Consider the following 14,943-nt stretch of genomic DNA (forward strand, 5'->3'; position numbering starts at 1 on the left):
GTTTCGAATTACCAAACTTCTTGAGAATTTGAGGGTTTCTATTAGGATATCCATTCCTCGAATAAACTATTAGTTACGAAATAGTTTTGTTTTATTCTTGCATCAAACTTATATCAGATTAGTATGTTAGAATGGTTATAAGATTCACTGGCAGATAGCGTTTGAAGTTTATGATGCTCAATAGTAGAGCTATTGTCCGTCCCACCATTCCAAAATAGATTGAAGTTGAATATGCATATTTGATGTTTTACTCAACTCGGTTCAAACCGTTTAACTCCGCACATTAAGTAGGTTGGCTTTGAGATTTGCCTCAAAAGCTCAAATCAGCCTATCCATCCCATCCCATCCCATCCTTATATACATATATATGATTTTTTTATTATTTTATTAAATGTTTTTTTTTTGTTTTGTTAAGAATATGTTTATTAAATTTTGTGGAATTAATTAATTAAATTTTAATTTGATGTATTTCTTTTACCGTTCATATAAATAGTATAAATTAAAATAGTTCTTTTAGTACGGTACAAGTTCGATGTGAAAATAGCATGTGCAGAGCTTATATAAATTTATAAGCAAAACTTAATTATTGTATTTATTTATTTACGATACCCAAGAGAAATTATATAATTGTATTAAAATGTAATATTTAAAAAAATGTTAGTTTTTTTCTAATTTTTTTTTCTTAATTTTCATAACAAAATATATATTGTAAATAATTTATGGTGTTTATTTCAATATATTTCGTACTATAGTTTTGTAAATAACATATAAATATAATTTTCACATATCAAATAGGTTTTTTTTTTTTTTGAGAAAAAATTACTATAGTCAAATAGGTATTTTTACTATAGTTTGTAAACAACATATAAATATAACTTTTACAAATTAAATTAAAATTTATTATTTGGTTATATAATTGGAAAAATAAATGTAAAATGTTCAAGTCAAGATGGCCGAGTGGTCTAAGGCGCCAGACTCAAGTTCTGGCCTTCTTACGAGGGCGTGGGTTCAAATCCCACTTCTGACAATTTTAATTAATATATTTATTACTTTTTTTTTATACCAATTGTTATTTCATTCGTATATATTTGTTTTATTTATTTTATAAAAGAAATATATTTTTTTTTGAGATAAATGCTTGTATTTTCATTACGTGATAGAAGAAGTACAACAAGCAAAATAAAAAAGAAAAAAACTTCACACAAGTAAAAGGCTAAAGCCAATACAAGATCCACGAAAAAATGAAAAAGACTACAAAGAGTAAATAAAACCATAAAAAATATAAAAAACATCAAACAACAATGTAACATATATTTTTCGTAAATCGAAATCTGTAGAAAAGCATCTGCAATCCAAATTTCATCATTTAGGTCATTCCGAACATTCGGATCTGAGTCATTTTCTGTTGCAACCACGCAAATTTATTGATCCACGGATAAGATAAACCGTTTCCGCTCTTGCTAAATCCGAGAAAGGTATAAACGACATAATAATAGAGAGCAGATACAATTCAAACGGATAAAAAAGATCAGATAAAATATATGCTACAGACAAAACAAAAACAATAATAACAAAAAAAAAATATAGAAACCTATATATTACAAGAAATATATTATTCCATTAAAAAAATATTACATTTTTTTTTATAAAAAACATATATAGTTCCATATAATATTTTAAATTATAAAATTTATAAATTCTAAATCAAAATGTTAATTTTTTATACAAATTGTTATTTCATTCGTATATATTTATTGTATTTATTTTATAAAAGAAATATATTATTCCATTAAAAAATATTACATTTTTTTTATGAAAAAGCATATATAGTTCCATATAATATTTTAAATTATAAAACTTATAAATTCTAAATCAAAATGTTATAACCATGATAATATTCAGTTTATACACATACATAATGTTAGACAAACAATTACGTTTGACTTAAGAATGTTAGATTCTTTAGAAAATAAACTGTCTATCTTAAGAATGTTGGATGCGATTAACCAAAAAACAAATCGAATACAGAAAAATATATTAATAGTACATAGAAAATCAAAAGAATGTAGTTTAGACAAATCTGGAGCATGTATTAGCAGGTTCTTTAAGATAGATGTCGTCGTTATTGACGATCGTCTCCAAGGATACAACAGATTACGCAAGCGAACTCAAACAGTGTGTAGACTTGTTATCATCAGAGTAGAAAAATAAGAACATTATGAACAGACAAAGAGTATTTTGAACAACCTTTTCAACAACTCTCACAACTTTAACCAGTTATGTATTTGACAATCTATTCTATATAAATAGAACTCAAAAGGATATGTCTTTTCACGAACGAACACGACTGTACAGGAACAGACACGACCGTTCACGATGGACATGACTATTCATGAAAGGAGGTGTTTGTTGGTATATAAATTAATTATCTAACACATAACATTGTCACTTGGATCATGAATAATCGAATGAATTTGGTTGTTCAGTATTAATTTCGTATAAACTTTATACATAATAAAATTATATAGTTTTATATTAAAGAAATTTCAAATAACATACTTAATGATAGGACATGTTCTGTAATTTCAAGTGCCTTATAAAAAAATTAAGTAAAGTGTCTAACTAATCAAACAAAAAATACAATATTTTAGAATTTAATTACAGAAAATAAGGTAAAAATAGTTTTTCTTGGAAAATTAATTTATCCGGTTAATTTACCATAAAATATTGTGTTTTTGAAAAATATCGGGTAAGGAAATTGTTTTAATGGAAAATGAAATATTTTACTAAACAAACAAACATCAAAAATAAAAAAATATTTTCCTATACAAAATTTTCCGACAAACAAATAAAGTTTAGTCTGCACATTTTTTTTTTGTAATGAGTATTGATATGTTATCATCTAATACTTGTAATGGATTTTAAATCGCAGAAATGACTTTCAAATGTACCATGAGGATGTTTGGTTGCTCATTTTCGTACTATTCTTTCCATTTCCCAACAGCAAACCGTAACAGCAAACAACAACAACAAATAATTGGTAAAAGAAACAGACCATATCAATGAACCAGCGAATAGTGACGTAAAATGACTAAGACATCATTTATTCGTGAGATATTACCCCGACCAAAGTATAAAAATTGCAATAAATACATGAGTTCTTTGACATACTCACAGTTTTGAACCACACACCAACAATGTGCATATCAATGAAATTCCCAATCTAAATGAATAAATGAGCATGGTCGTCCATCCAATCTTCATCAACTGTTTTTGGAGCTTCAGTTAAACGACTCTTCCTTATACTACGAAGATAAATCTTAACAGTTTTGGACCAATCTACATAATTCAAGCCAATCAATTTATGGTCGATGATCTTAGACGCCACCAAAATAGCATTACTAACTGAAAGAGCCACCAAAATAACACTAACTAAGCAACACGAGGGGTCTCTTTCACTGTTTGTCATAATTACGGATAACCAGAAAAGTTGATGAAACAAGAAAACAACTAGATATATGGAAGCCAACTGGTCCGAAGATACTAAAAAATCAACATTACTGAAACCCGCTTAAAATCCGTTGAATCGGCCGATTGAACTGTGAAACCGGAAAACCAGTCACAGGTTGACGGGTTTCACGGGTCAATAACTTTATTACTTTAGTCCTTAGTTATTCTTTCACTTTTTCCATATCAATACATAGATACTACAACTCTTTACTTTCTAATTTCTAATTCTATATTTATACTTTCTAGTTTAGTTTTTATTTTCAATTTCGTATATCCTATTTGCAATCTACAAAGTTTATTCTAGGATTAGTTTTGTAATTTTTATTTATAAATTATTCTCTTCATCTGTTGATAGCTTTCAAGTTTCATGTTAAGTCTGAACAAAATATGCTAATAAATCAAAGATTTGAGAGGAAAATCTAATTTCCAAATATTAAAGAACATTATATTATTATTATGATACATTTTTTTATTGATATTGTTAATATTTGCTATATTAAAATGTTAAATAAAACTAAAAATATTAGTTTTCACCTGATATTTTGAACTCCGATTCAACCTCGGTTGAATTTTAAACTCTTAACTGTTTGTCTTTACCAGTTCTCTGACTGGTCCGATTTTGACAACCAATGTACATATATACACACAATTAGTGACATATATTACCCTTAATGTCAAGGAGACATCTTTATCCTACAAGCAGCTTAAGCATATTATAGCACCCCTAGTGTCAAGAAGACATCCTTACCGTGCAAGCAGTCTAAACGTGCTGTTAATTAATTATACAGTAAAACCTCTGTATAGGAATACACTTGGGACCGGGCTATTTGTATAACAATTGGAAGGTTATTACTAAATAGAGTTTGGTCATATAGGTTATTACCAAGTTGGGACCGAATTTTTTTTATAACAAAATAGAGGTTATTCCTATATATAGTATTCCTATATAGAGGCTTTACTGTAACAAACAAAAATCAAAGATAGTATTTTCACATTTCTGCTTAGGTTTTTGGCCTCGTCATGCTACGTGTAAATTTATAAGAGCGTGTTTAGTGGTGGTTACTTTCAAGTAGGGGTGAGCATCGGTTCGGTTCGATTACTAACCAAACCAAACTGTCGATTAACCGAATCGAAATTTGATGTATTTTCATAACCGAACCGAATATGATTAAACCAAAATTTTTTGGTTCGGTTCGGTTATCGATCGAATAACCGAAAACTCAAAATATTTAATTTTTTTTTGTATATTTTTATATAATTATTTTTAAAATAATATCCTTGTACAAAAATTACAATTGAAGAAATTAAAGGCTACTAAACCAAAATCTATATATATAAACCTAAAAGTGTGTTTTTTAAGGTTGAACTTTTTATTTATATATATATATATATATATAGATAAAATTATATTTTTTATATCAAATTCGGTTTGGTTATCGGTTACATCAATAATTTTTTTCAATAACCGAACCGATAACCGATTACAAAATAAAGCTAAAATTAAAACCGAACCAAACCAGATGTTAAAATAACCGATCCAAACCAAGATTTCGGTTCGGTTATCAATTTAGTAATCAGTTACCGGTTATTTTGCTCACCCCTACTTTCAAGTGGTCCCACCTAAACACAAATTACACCAAAAAATAACATTCCATTAGAGTTTTTGTTACGTTACAATTTTGAGAGTTAAACAAAAACAAAGAAATTAAATAAAAAGGATTGGAAAAGGAATTTGGGAGATAGTAAAAGAAATTAAACAAGGTTTGTTAGTTTTTGGGCCACGGGTGCTCACCCCGTCCAAGTTCTGTCTCGTCCCAATTTCTATAAAAAAAAAAAACAAAAAGGATCGAAAAAAATTATAGAGCCATTGATTTTAAAAAGCTGCCATAAAGTTTGTTACCAATTTTATTCGCAAAATAAGTTACACGTGTGTTACTCCCAAATGTTAGAAAGTAACAAGAAGATCGTCTCCGTTAGATATGCGCTAAGTAAAAGTCAACTCTTTTTTTTTAATTTAGGCTTAATATATCATTCGCCTTCAGAATTTGTCCAAAAAATTTGTTTGGTCTCTGAACTTTCAAAGTGTTCCGATAGTCCCATCAACTTGCATAAAATGTTCATTTAGCCATCTAAACTTATGCAAAATGTAATTAATTGATCACTCAGTTGTAAAAAAAGTAAGTTAAATACGGAAAATGAATTGCACGCGTCTTAAAAAGGTAAAATGACCAAGATCGGGTATACAGTTCTAATATTAGAGAAGATAATCTTTATAGTTGAGCAAGTAATAACTTCCTTTTTAATCTATTTTTGAATTATCTAACAACTTGCATAAAATGCGTGGAATACCTTCCCCACTTAATTTACTTTTTTATAACCGAGTTATCAATTGATTATATTTTACGCAAGTTCAGGGGGCTAACTGAACATTTTATGCAAGTTGAGAGACTATCGAGACACTTTGAAAGTTTAGGGAGCTTATTAAGCTTTTTGGTCAAGTTCAGAGGACAAATAATGTATGAAGCCTTTTATTTACGTTACCCAAGACAAAATATATATAATTGTATTGAAATGTAATATTTAAAAATATTGTTAATTTTCATAAAAAAATATATTGTAAATAATTTATGGTGTTTATTTCAATATATTTAGTAATATATTTATACCAAAGTTTTAGAAAACGCTAGACGCTAGTCGGACAAATATGACTCTCGGGGATTAATCGAAGATTAATACGGAATTAATCGATGATTAATTGGATTTGTATTTTTATATTTGTTAATCAACAAATTGTTCTATAAATTCAATTAAAATATATATTATATTATCTAAAAATAATAATATAAAATTATTTAATATGGAAAAATACGTATATTGTAATATATAATCTTTAAAAATGTGCAAATATCAACATCTCAACAACAAAACATTGAAACAACTCAAAAGTGAATTATAATACAGGAAAAAATAAATTCACAATAAAAATGTTTTTGTTCATGGTCGCTTAGACGGAGCCCAAATGGTTAAAAATCGTCAAAAGGGACTAATCAGAGAAAATCGAGGTGGATTCTCAATTTTGAGTATCTTGGCAGAGTCGTACCTTGGTTTCGAACAATACTATAATTTTATAAATAACATATAAATATGATTTTCACATATCAAATAGGTAATTTTTACTATAGTTTCTTTAACAACATATGAATATAATTTTTACATATGAAATTTAAAATTGATATTTTGGCTATATAGAATTTAAAAAAGGGTTAAGGTGCAAAAATACCCCTAACGTTTTGGGCCAGGAGCAATTTTACCCCTAACGTCTAAAATGGTGCAATTTTACCCCCTAACGTTTATAGCCAAGAGCAATTTTACCCCTAACGTTGATAAATTGGGTCAATTAAATAATTCATCTAGCTGTCTTTTGGTCATGAATCTTATCATCTACACTTCACATATACGTCATTTTATCAGTAACAAATCATAAACATATGTTGGGATGTGAAAAAAAATAATAAAAAAATATACTTTCTTTTGTACGAATTAGACAAAAAAAATCAAAAAATTCACCGAATTTATAAATATTAATCTCCAATTTTATTATTAAATTATAAAAAACATGAAATCATTTTTTTAGAATGAATTGATATGCAATTTGTGCAAAATAATGAATAAAAATATCTGTGTTTTATAATAGTGTCTAAAATTGACCCAAATTACCAATGTTAGGGGTAAAATTGCTTTTGGCTACAAACGTTAGGGGCAAAATTGCACCATTTTAGACGTTAGGGGTAAAATTGCTTTTGACCCAAAACGTTAGAGGTATTTTTGCATCTTAACCTTTTAAAAAATAAATGTATAACACTCAAGTCAGGATGGCCGAGTGGTCTAAGGCGCCAGACTCAAGTTCTGGTCCTCTTATGAGGGCGTGGGTTCAAATCCCACTTCTGACAAATTTGTTCGCTTTAATATTTTGATCCGATTGTAAATTATATTGGAATGATGACCAAATCTGATCCTAACGTTTTCGGTGAAATGCAGATTTGACTCTAATCAAACCTATTGTTTTTTCCATCTATTATTTTGCTCTATACTTTGTTTACATTTTATTTTTATTTGGTTTTAAATTATATCGGAATAATGACCAAATTTAACCCTAACGTTTTCGATGAAATACAGATTTGGCTCTAACACTAAAACTAATAAAACCTATTATTTTTTTCCATCTATTATTATTTTTTTTGAACCAGAAAGAGAAAGATCAAATAAATGATGGATTTACATCCATAACAATAGTGTTCACAAGCCATTCCGGCACCACAGTTGAAACGAAATCGCTAGCATTGGAACAGGCAAGTCTAGCTACCAAATGAGCTGCACTATTCGCTAAACGAGGAATAAAAACTAATTTAAAAGCTGGATTGGATCTTAGAACTACTCGACAGTCCTCTAGTATCATTCCGAATTCAGAGATATCCTATTTTTCAGAATGAATAACATCTACCACTAGTTTAGCATCAGATTCAAATTCAACAGCTGTAAATCCCATATTAGATAGCCATATCAAACTCGTATGAATAGCAAGAGCTTCTATAACACGTGGCTCTTTGATACCTGGGATAAAGCTGCTGCTGCATAATAAAAAGGCTCCTCTTTCGTCTCTGATAACCGCTCCCATACCACTGCTTCTCAATTCTTTAAAGATTGCCCCGTCTATGTTGCATTTGACATAGCCTGGGCTAGGTGTTCTCCATTGCTGAATCGTCGCGTGCTGTCTCTCGCCAAAAATATGCGCAACCTCGTGATTGTTGCGCGCAGTGCTGCGATGCTGCTGTCCCTCCGCGCTGTCTGTTGATGGTGCCCTGGTGACAGCGGCTACTGCCATGGCTGATTGAAGATCGCTCAATTCCATCCTCCTGTTGCCTAAGGGTGACGCCTTCTTTTGATAAGCTCTCAAGTCCTGAGTCGCTTCCAGACTGCTCTGCCAACTAGTATCTGCCGACCACCATCTCATGTGCCAAAGGACTCGGTTTCTGTGGTTCCAAATTGCTTTTAGTGCACAGCATAATCTGACAATCATATCTTGATTTGAGCCACATAAAGCTTGTAAAAGCCAATCAGCAAAATTCACATTGTCAACCAGCGGGGTAGGAATCCCTGCTATTCGCCAAATGTCACCTGCAAAACAACAATCAATAAATAAATGGTTATCTGTCTCCTCCTGCTCCACACATACTGGGCATTCGGTGGAGATCGGAACTCTCCTTTGAGCCAGTCGAGCTCTAGTGGGTAAACATCTCGAGCAAAGGTGCCAAATAAATTGTTTGAGTTTAGGGAGAATCATCAACTTCCACAACCTTCTCCAACCTTCCTGAGCTCTACTACCTTCAACCTCACCCATGCCAGTCAAGTAGCCAGAATGCACATTGTAATGACCATCCATTGACCAGTGCCAGATTCTCATATCTTCTCCTACATGATATGGCAAAATAATATTGCTAAAATCCTGCACCTCGGTTTCACTAAAACACCCATTTAGTCTTTGCATGTCCCACCCTCTCCCATTCTCAAGTAAAAGATCAGCCACAGTCAAATTCTCCATTCCAGGGACCATGAACGAATTTATACAAAAACCCTCTAAACTGGGTACCCATGCATCCTCCCAAACTCTAATAGACCTGCCATTTTCCACTATCCATCTAGTTCCTTTTCTCAATATGCTAAGCCCCTCCCATATACTTCTCCAAACCATACTAGGATTATTACCTAATTTAGAGAAAAGTAAGTCATCCCTAGGAAAATATTTAGCTTTGAACATTCTACTTACTAAAGTATTTGGGAATTTTAGCAATTTCCAACCCTGCTTTCCTAACATTGCCAGGTTAAAGATATGTAAATCTTTGAAACCCATCCCTCCTGAGTCTTTAGGCCTACACAATTTACCCCAATCAAACCAATGTATGTTTTTTCTTCCTTCAGGTTTCATACCCCACCAAAAGGAATTCATTAATTTTTGCAGCTCATCACAATTAGATAAGGGTAAAAGGAACGTACTCATACAGAAGGTTGGCAAGGCCTGGGCAACAAATTTGAGTAACACTTCTTTCCCTACCTGTGAAAGGAATTTTAGACCCCACGCACCAAACTTCTTGCGCAGTCTGTCGACTAGGAAAGCAAAAATCTGGCGCTTCGAGCGACCGATAAGCGAAGGTAGCCCCAGGTACCGCCCGGTATCTAGAGGAGTTGACACTCCCAAAATCGATTTGATCTCACTTCTCACTTCCTCTGACGTATTTAAACTGAAGAAGATCCCTAATTTATTCAAATTTACTGCCTGTCCTGCTACCACTTCATAATCAGTCAAGATCTCCATCTATTATTTTGCTCCACACTTTTTATTCGTTGTTTACATTTTATTTTGAATTCATCATTTTCATTTGATTTCTTTTCCGTTTGACTTGCATATGTCATTCATAATTTTTTTGATTTATTCCTTTTCGAATTCAACATGAACAGAAATGGTTCATCTACACAAATCATAATTAGTGTAACGTAGATAACTAATAATATTTTATTCAATATGTGTTTCGTTTTTTTTGTTGTAGGTTTGCCTTTTATGATTTTTTTACTTGCTTTTATGGTTTATTTTCTTCTCTTAGTGAATTGTGTACCAACTTTAGTATGGATTTATATAAAAAAATATACTTTTATTCTTTTTTTTTATATATATTTTGATAGAATTATATACACTTTCGTATATAAAAAAGGTAAATAATTTATTAATCGTTATATTTTACATAACACGTAATTTAATCATCATATTTTAATAATATATTGTTTAGTTTTTAATTTTTTTATTATATTCATCAGTTTAGTGTCCCTTCAAATACTTGAGAGACTAAACTGACAAATAAAATAAAAATTAACATCATATTTTAATAATATATTATTTAGTTTTTAATTTTTTTTATTATATTCATCATTTAGTATCTCTTCAAATACTTGAGAAACTAAACTGACAAATAAAATAAAAATTAAAGATTAAATAATATATTATTAAAATATGAAGATTCTTAGATAAAAATGTAAATTATTTATCCTATGAACAAAATCAAACCTAATATTTAGGGTAAATTATATCCATGACCACTGAACTTTACCTATTTTCATATTATAGTCACTGAACTTCATTTCTTTCCAGTATGGTCATTGAACTTTACATTTTTTAACATCGGTGACTACTCAATTTTAACTAACTTTTCAAAATGACCGTTAATGATCGTTAACGACCTCAAAATGAAAATATTCAAGAATTAAAGTTGTTCAGAACGACATTTATCATGGACCCACATTTTTTGTTTTCGAAAATCACATTTTTTTGGAGCTTTCTCTCTCTAAAAATTCACTTTCTCTCTCCTAACCAAACAACACCTAAATGACCTCAAAACAAAAAATTTCAAGAATTAAAGTTCCTTAAAACATTATTAACGCTTTGGATTTTTTATTTTTAGCGGTCAACGGTCGTTTTGAGGCATTGAAGGGTCACCGGTGTTAAACAGTGTAAACTTGAGTGGTCATACCGGGAAGAAATGAAGTTCAATGGCCATAATATAAAAATAGATAAAGTTTAGTGGTCATGGATGTAATTTATCCATTTATTTTAAGCTTTGGGTTGAATATAAAACAACCTAGAACATATCATGTTAGTCAATGGGCTTGAAATAAATAAAGGCTCAATTTAGATCTACAATTTGTTTCTTTATTATGTAATTCACATCAAATTATGATCTCTATTTATTTTGGACTATAGTTTCGTAAATTTAAAATAACTTGTGTATATTGCTTTTATTTGTTGTTAATTAGTTTCTGTAATTTGATTTCAAATTTTTGATGTATAAAAATTAATGTTAATTTAGCATCTCTCCTTATATGTCAATCTGAATATTACCCAGAAATTTCATTCAAATATCAGGCAAAAAGAAAACAAGTTATATTGATTTTTTTTAAATGTCATATAAAGAACAATAGGAAGACAAATAATTACATAAAATCTGTCATCCGAATGAAAATTCGTTGAGATAATTGATATGAACTATGTCATATGTAACACGCTACAACGACAAAAATCATTACGCAAACTGTCAACACAGTTACTAATATACTAATTTTCCATAAATTTCTTGACATTTTTAATTAGCAGGATGTCATTCAAGGGTAATAGATGTGACAGTATTAATAAATAAGTCGTCATCGAAATATGCGTAAGATGATAACAACAACATCAACATCAATACAAAAAGATTTTGATAGTTGTGTTGTGTAGCTTCATTTAGTTCGTGAATCATAAGACAAAAAGATTGGAAGGAAATTTTATTTATCTCAAAAAGCTAAAATCTTTTTTCCTTAATTATAGTCTATCTTGCAATGGATACTCTTTTTAGTAACGTTAATTGTTCGTGTCTTTATATGTATCTTTTAAGTTATAGTAAGTATATTTTAATTGAGCTTAGTTAGATTATATTTTTACTTGCACTTTCATTTTCACGAGCTTAGAACACACCTCAACATAGACTTGGAACACATCTTTTAATTTCCTATTATAGGAAGGTCTAAAATTAGAAGCAGCATGAAGATGTGAGAAAAACAGAAGAATGCCCAATAGAGAAGTAGATGAGTTAAACAATGTTGATTAAAAGAGGGATTTGAAGTTTCCGCTACTGTTCAACGAATATGAGTCTTGTCATCTGACAAGTTTGGTTTCTTCTTTTCTTTTCAATTCTTGCATCAAAAGTTCATTTTCCATCTATGACATCATCAAGTAATCACTCTCGAGAATGCATTCTAGATAAGATGGAAGCTTTTCAAGAAAATCTCAGTTCTCAACTAGCTGAGGCCATGGCTATAAAAGAAGCTTTAAGTTAGATTAAGATGCATCGCCCCAGTGAGACAATTCAAATTCAGTCGGATTGTCTCGTTATAGTCAAGGCAATTCAAATAGGTTTAGAAGTCCTTCGTATTTAGTTGACATTATTTCTGATTGTATTCATTTAATACGAGATTTAGAGATGTGCTCTATCTCCTTTATTAAGCGTTCAACGAATTCGACTGTTCATGCTCTAGTAAAAACGATCAATTTTGTATCTGTTCGGGATGAGTGGACATATCCACTATCATTTCTTAGCAATATTCTAAATTAATAAAACTTGACATTATTTCAATATATATATATATATATATATATATATTAATTATTTTCATTGCATGGATATGAACTACCAAATTACAACTAATTCTTTTAACCACTTCTTTGAATAATGGTTACAGTTTAACATATTAATAGAAAATGAGTACATCAAAACCCCTCAAAACTTATTCTCATTGACTTTATTTTATTTTATCAAAACTTATTCTTATGGACTATTTTATTTCATGAACTCCAACATTGGTCTCTTCTATATATTTCATGTTATATTTTCCTACCTTTAACAATTAATTTTCTGCCTTTTCCATCATAATTTACTAACCAGATTAAAATTTATAATTTAATGTAACACAATTTAAATTAATTATTTTCCGGAGCGAAACAAAGGCCATTTTCTAATATATATTAATACTTAAAAATATTGTTAATTTTTTCTGAAAAGAAATTGTGAATTCCATAAAAAAAATATTGTAAATAGGGATAAGGTCTAAAATACCCTTAACGTTTACAACCGGGAGCAATTTTACCCTTAATGTCTAAAATGGTGCAATTTTACTACTAAGGTTCGCAGCCAAAAGCAATTTTATCCCCTAACGTTGATAAGTTTGATCAATTTGAGAAATAATTCAGCAAACTGTCTTATGTGTCATGAATCTTGATATCTGCACGTCCTATGTGCATCATTTTTTTTATCACTAATTAGTAATAGATCATAAACATATGATTAGATGTGAAAAAAATAAAAAAATAAAAAAAGTATACTGTATTTTGTATGAGTTGAAAAAAAAATCAAATATTTCACCAAATTTAAAAATATTAATCGCCAATTCTATTATTAAATTATTAAATCTTTTTTTAGAAACAATAGTTATGCAATTAGTGTAGAATAAGAAATAAAAATATGTGTTTTATAATGATGTCTGAAATTGACCCAGGTTGCCAACATTAGGGGTAAAAGTGCTCTTAGTTGTTAACATTAAGGATAGAATTGCATCATCTTAGCGTTATGGGTAAAATTGTTCATGACTGTAAATGTTATGGGTATTTTTAACCTTATCCCTTGTAAATAATTTATGGTGTTTATTCCAATATATTTAGTAATATATTTGTACTATAGTTTTGTAAATAACATATAAATATAATTTTCACATGCCAAATAGGTATTTTTACTATAGTTTTTTAAAAAGATAATGTAAAAACAAATACTTTTTAACATTGACAGTCATAAGCAATTTTACTCATAAGGTGTGTAATTTTACCTTAATGTGTTGGGCAATAAAGAGCAAATTTACTCCGACGTTAGGAAGTTATGTCAATTTGAGAAATCAATATAAAACACAAATATTTTGTCCCTTATTCTGTACCAGTTCCCTATTAGTTGCCGAAATGATTACTGGTCTACTGTTTGGTGGATCTAGAAATGCATATTCCAGGTGGTCAGGCAACTGTTTCAGTTCGGGACATCTCTCCTCATTCCCCTTTTCGGGATCTATATCAGGAAGACTATCCTGTTCTTCTTCACTGTCAATGCCTTCGTTATTACTCCGGTCTTGGTCTAGATCAAACAGTTGTTCCTCCTCTTGACGTTTTTCCGTATCCACTTGATCCTGTAAGAACAAATCATTATCTTGTGTATCGAGAAAGTAACATGAATCATCAGAAACTGAAGCGTAACGAACTGCTTCATGCATCTTAAATACTACTTCTTCATTATTGATTTTTAGAACAAGCTGCCCTTTGTGCACATCAATGACAGCTCTTCCTGTGGCTAGAAAAGGTCATCCCAAGATTATGGGAACTTCCAAATCTTCCGCAATATCCATTATAACAAAGTCGACAGGCAATATGAAATTTCCAACTTTAACCAAAACATCTTCAATTATACCCTTAGGGTATCGAATTGACCGGTCTGCTAATTGGATCGTGACCTTTGTTGGTCTTGGTTCTCCTAATCCTAATTGCATATAGATTGATCATGGCATAAGATTAATGCTGGCTCCTAGATCACATAAAGCATTCTGAATAGTAAGTGTTCATATTGAACAAGGTATAGAAAAACTCCCTGGATCTTTGAGCTTCTTTGGAAGTTGTTGTTTGGCTTGTAAGATTGATGAGCTGTCCCTGTTCAGTTGCACCATGGCTACACTTTCCAGTTTCTTTTTGTTGGTCAGCAAATCCTTCAAGAATTTGACATACATGGGCATTTCAGACAAGGCTTCGATGAATGGGATGTT

General features: G+C 30.2%; 2 non-coding genes across 2 annotated transcripts; both read left to right on the plus strand.

The window, feature by feature from the left end:
• Positions 1 to 943: 943 nt before the first annotated feature.
• On the plus strand, positions 944 to 1,027 carry TRNAL-CAA (transfer RNA leucine (anticodon CAA)). The gene has a single exon. It is a non-coding gene; the product is annotated as a tRNA-Leu (tRNA).
• Positions 1,028 to 7,376: 6,349 nt separating this feature from the next.
• Positions 7,377 to 7,460, plus strand: TRNAL-CAA (transfer RNA leucine (anticodon CAA)). The gene has a single exon. It is a non-coding gene; the product is annotated as a tRNA-Leu (tRNA).
• Positions 7,461 to 14,943: the final 7,483 nt, after the last annotated feature.

This window comes from Euphorbia lathyris, chromosome 1 (assembly GCF_963576675.1).
Source record: "Euphorbia lathyris chromosome 1, ddEupLath1.1, whole genome shotgun sequence".
Lineage (NCBI taxonomy): Eukaryota > Viridiplantae > Streptophyta > Magnoliopsida > Malpighiales > Euphorbiaceae > Euphorbia > Euphorbia lathyris.